The 5,000-nt window shown below is 42.1% G+C and overlaps 1 protein-coding gene across 1 annotated transcript in view; it reads left to right on the plus strand.

Annotated features, from left to right (window-relative positions):
- Positions 1–4,506: 4,506 nt before the first annotated feature.
- LOC146314918 (DNA-binding protein inhibitor ID-2-like) overlaps positions 4,507–5,000 on the plus strand; it is a gene marked incomplete at its 3' end in the record, with an annotated part of 3,526 nt that continues 3,032 nt past the window's right edge. Inside the window, exon 1 of the mRNA XM_084737118.1 lies at positions 4,507–5,000. This exon is cut by the window's right edge and continues 15 nt beyond it.

Genomic DNA, 5,000 nt, shown 5'->3' on the forward strand with positions numbered 1-5,000 from the left:
TCATCATCATCATCATCATCGTCGTCGTCGTCTGTCTGAGTGTTTTTATCAGTGACGGCTCAGATCCACAGCTGATCTGCTGATCCTGATCCGATCAGAAACATCTTTCATCTCTGAATCAACTGAACTGTTGAACTGTTGAACTGTTGACCGTTTTTCATCAGTGTTGCATCATTCAAACATTCAAATAAAAAAAAAATTAGAACCTTTTCTTTTCTTAAGTTGTGTTTTTGGGGTTTTTGCCTTGCTGGAAGAGCAGACAGGAGAGGATGTGTGAAGACAGAAGACACGCAGCAGAGGGACCAGTGGCGTAGCCAGAAAAAACACACTGGGTTGCCAAATTTATTCTCCACAAACAGAACTTTTTTTTTACTGTGTGCATGTAATGCCCCTCTGAAGGGGGAAAACGTTGCTCCTCCTACAGGCCTGCAGGCAAAACTAATAAATTCAGTTTCAAAATCACTGGCTGGCATTAACTTGTATAATCAAACACATTCTCAACTTCTGAAATACATCATAAGAACTTTTCAACCTTTAAACACGTTTTTAACGTGATTTAAATGAGTTGTTAACAATTTTCAAATGTATTTCCTGTAATATTTATGAGTAAACCTGTTTATCTTATCCTATTTATTTCTTACTCACACTATCACATGTACATATTATTTAAGCATCTGAACTTTGAACCTTCGGATTGCAGCTTCACAAGGCAAGGCGGCGTGGCTCGGCCTTGAACAGGTTTATTATTTCGTCAGAGTCCAGTTTGTCTGCAAGCTCTTTTTTGAACATGAGCAATGAGATGCTATTAAGTCTGTCAGTGAGCGTTGTAGCTCTGCTGCTGGTTATATTCCTGTTCACCACTGAAAAAAGGTAAAATTCCTCCTCTTTCCACTGACAGCCTCTGTGCAGGGGAAAGCTTGAAGTTTCGGCTGGCATGGAGGCTCGTCCACCGCGGAGAGATCGGTGGTTTCCATGGAAACGTCTGACAAGTTGCCGTTAGCTGCAGCCTGTGTCGAGCCGGAGGAGCCGCTGCCGTGGGCCTGCTTGTCGATGGCGAGGAAACATCCTCCTCGGTTGTAGAACTTGACTCCTGGAGGTCAAGTCTTGGTTTTTTAAAATAATTTATCAGTTAACTCTGTTTCATTGCTAGCAGCACTCTAGCTACTAACACTTTTATCGCTCCTGCAGTGCATGCTGGGTGGGGGGTCACAGTCAGGTCATTAGGTTGGTTGCCAGGTGCAGGTGTCACAACCTGCTTCGCCTGATTACAATTTTTTATTGATTGATCGAGTTAACATGCCCAGTGCAGGTGTCGCAACGCATCACCTGGTGGCAATTTTTACAAATTGATTCGCTGGTGAGTCAAACATGTTAGGAAAAGCAATATATATAAAATGCATTCAGTTTTTTGGGTGTGCCAGCTGGCTCTGTGGGTGGCACTGGCACACCCTGGCACACCGTGGCACACCGTGGCTACACCAATGAAAGGGACGCAGGCGGGAGTCCAACCAGCGGTCACTGCAGAGGACAGACAGCCTCCATACATGCGACAGATACTGAGCTAAATATCCACCCAAATTAGAACATTTTATATTCCAAAGGTTTTATCTAGAACACGCGTTAGCTGTACAGACCAACCGCTAACATTAGCTTCACAGACCAACTGCTAACATTAGCTACACAGACCAACCGCTAACATTAGCTTCACAGACCAACTGCTAACATTAGCTACACAGACCAACTGCTAACATTAGCTTCACAGACCAACTGCTAACATTAGCTTCACAGACCAACTACTAACATTAGCTACACAGACCAACCGCTAACATTAGCTACACAAACAAAACACTAACATTAGCTGCACAGACCGACTGTCTGTGTACAGGATGCGTGTTGATATGTTTGATTAACTTACACCGTTCCTATTGTATCAAACAGTATTGTTAGCTAAGAAGTGGTTAAATGCTAATGTTAGCTATGGTAGCTAATGTGTTATCAAATCTGTAGTTTAATCTTGATGTGTTCTGATGTCCCACCAGATTTCCTCTATCATTCCTTTTCAGTTGCTGATCAATGAGGATGCAGTGAAATTAAGTGATTTGTCAGATTATCTTTGTTTATACGATTTAAAACCTAGAACTTTGTGATCCTTGTGAGAAAAATGGCCGCCATATGAATGTAAGTTCTTTAACACGTCTGTGAGTTGTGTTGCTACAGTGTCAGCAGGAAGCGCTGCGCCACTGTGATTCAGTCCTCAAATATTCCCCAACAAGATACCAATTATCTACTATCAGCTAACAAGGCAAACTAGCATAGCATTTCATGGTCTTAAACTGTAAAAAGCTTCATGGGAAAACAGCTAACTTAATATTAGCAGGAGTGATCTACAAACAATTAGCTAAAAGGCTATATTACAGTGGTGCAGTGGTTAGCACTGCCGCCTCACAGCAAGAAGGTCCTGAGTTCGATCCCCTGGCTTGCTAGATCAGGGACTTTCTGTGCAGAGTTTGCATGTTCTCCCCATGTCTGCGTGGGTTCTCTCCGGGTTCTCCAGCTTCCTCCCGCAGTCCAGAGACATGCATGCAGGTTAATTGGTGACTCTAAATTGGCCGTAGGTGTGAATGTGAGTGGTTGTCTGTCTCTATGTGTCAGTCCTGTGATGAACTGGAGACTTGTCCAGGGTGAACCCCGCCTCTCGCCCAATGTCAGCTGGGATAGACTCCACCCCCCACGACCCTTACAGAATCAGCGGTTACAGAAAATGGATGGATGGCTATTATGCTAACATATAGCAGGACTTATATCAGCTAACATGGAAAACAGCTAGCATAACAGTAGTGGGTTTAGTTCTAACAGTGGTTAGTTATAAAGCTAACAAGGCTATAAGCTAACAGAGATATCAGGGGTGAAGCTAAGCTACAAGCTAACATTACAAAGAAGGTTTATAAGAGAGGTTGTGTCTGATCACTGACGTACAAACATTAGCACAACAGCTAACGGCTCATTTCTTCTTTATTTCCAGGTGATTATATTCTGATGAAAACACTGATGAATTTTATTTTACATTTCTGACAATAAATCCTCTGAAAATAACAGACTGCACCTTTAAAGTCGTGTTTGTTCAGGAGCTTCAGACAGACAGCAGCTGTAACAAGACGTCTAAACGACTTCATGTAGAACGTTTAACTTTAATTACAGCTTTGATTTTATAACCTGATGCAGACGAGTTGTCTTTAGAACTCAGCAGAGCAGAACGTTCAACACTGAGCAGATTTACACCAGAACATCACGTTTATTTTGTTCAATACAAGAATATTGATTGATTGGTTTATCATTCTTTGTGTTCTTTTGTTCACACATGAAGATTCTAACTAGAATTCTACCTAGAATCCAGCATAAAGGGTTATATCTAGAACCAACTATGAAAGGTTTCACCCAGAACTCCCTATGGAAGAATCTACAGAGAACCCTTCTATGGTGTAATGGTTCCACCCAGAATCTTCCATTGAGGTTCTATTCAGAAGCTTTCCACCTTCAATGGGTGCTAATAAGAACCCACCCATGGGGTTCTTGTTCTCATCCTTGATACCTTTTTATATTCTGAGGGTTTTATCTAGAACACGTTAGTAACGCAGAACAACCACTAACGTTAGCTGCACACAACAACCGCTAACGTTAGCTGCACACAACAACCGCTAACGTTAGCTACACAGAACAACCGCTAACGTTAGCTACACAGAACAACCGCTAACGTTAGCTACACAGAACAACCGCTAACGTTAGCTGCACACAACAACGGCTAACGTTAGCTACACACAACAACGGCTAACGTTAGCTGCACAGAACAACAGCTAACGTTAGCTGCACACAACAACGGCTAACATTAGCTGCACACAACAACGGCTAACATTAGCTACACACAACAAACGCTAACGTTAGCTGCACAGAACAAACGCTAACGTTAGCTGCACACAACAACGGCTAACGTTAGCTGCACACAACAACGGCTAACGTTAGCTACACACAACAAACGCTAACGTTAGCTGCACAGAACAAACGCTAACGTTAGCTGCACAGAAGTACATTTAAATTAAACTTAAATTAAATACATTTAAATTTAAATCAAACATAAAACATCAGTCCATGTAAGGCTACAGAACGTCACCATACTGGTACTGAGATAATCCACAAGTACAGACAGTAATCAAGTTACATTACTTTAATATTGTGATACTTGGATTAGGTTATGATTACATTTTTAATTTAGGTATTTAGTATCTGTAATATATTTTTAAAGTAATCCTCCCAGATCAACACGTTATAACAGATGTGTCCACATTTACACATTTTAAATCAGAAATTTTGACATCTTCTGTTTTTTATTTGTTTTTTATTTGTTTGTTTTGTTTTGTTTTGGGTTTTTTTTTTGTCTTATTTTACATCCACAGATGAATAAATAATATTTTTCACTTAAACCTTCAACAGTAGTTTTACAGTGAGGTCAAACACTGAATCGTTGTCAGTTGATTTGATGATAAATATTTTACAGTGTATTTATATTTGCAGCTGTGGCTCAATAAAGCAGTTTTTAATTTTAATAAAAACATGAGGTGACTCCCCGCTCCAGACAGGTGACAGGTGAGCTGCTGACTGGTTGTTCAGGGACCAATCAGAGGATGAGTGACTGCTGTAAGAGCCAATCAGCGTCCAGCTCAGAGCGCAGCGGATCTATAAGAAGAAGCTCCGTTCAGTCTGATGATCAAACGTTGGTCTGAGGTCTGCGCAAGCGCGTCACAGCCACACCTGGTGTCATCTGGTGTCACCTGTCCGGACGGAGTTTGTCTCCTGCTGCTGACGGAGCTGCGGACTGATGCTGCGGCGAGGAACCTGCAAGAGAACACGGAGAACACAGAGAACAGTGAGAGGACTGACACGTGAGTCGGACAGACGGTTGACACCGTGCTGCGGGTCTGAGCTCAGCCTGACGCTGGACGTGACTC

This window comes from Lutjanus erythropterus, chromosome 15, assembly GCF_056507025.1.
Source record: "Lutjanus erythropterus isolate fLutEry1 chromosome 15, fLutEry1.hap2, whole genome shotgun sequence".
NCBI classification, from domain to species: Eukaryota; Metazoa; Chordata; class Actinopteri; order Lutjaniformes; family Lutjanidae; genus Lutjanus; species Lutjanus erythropterus.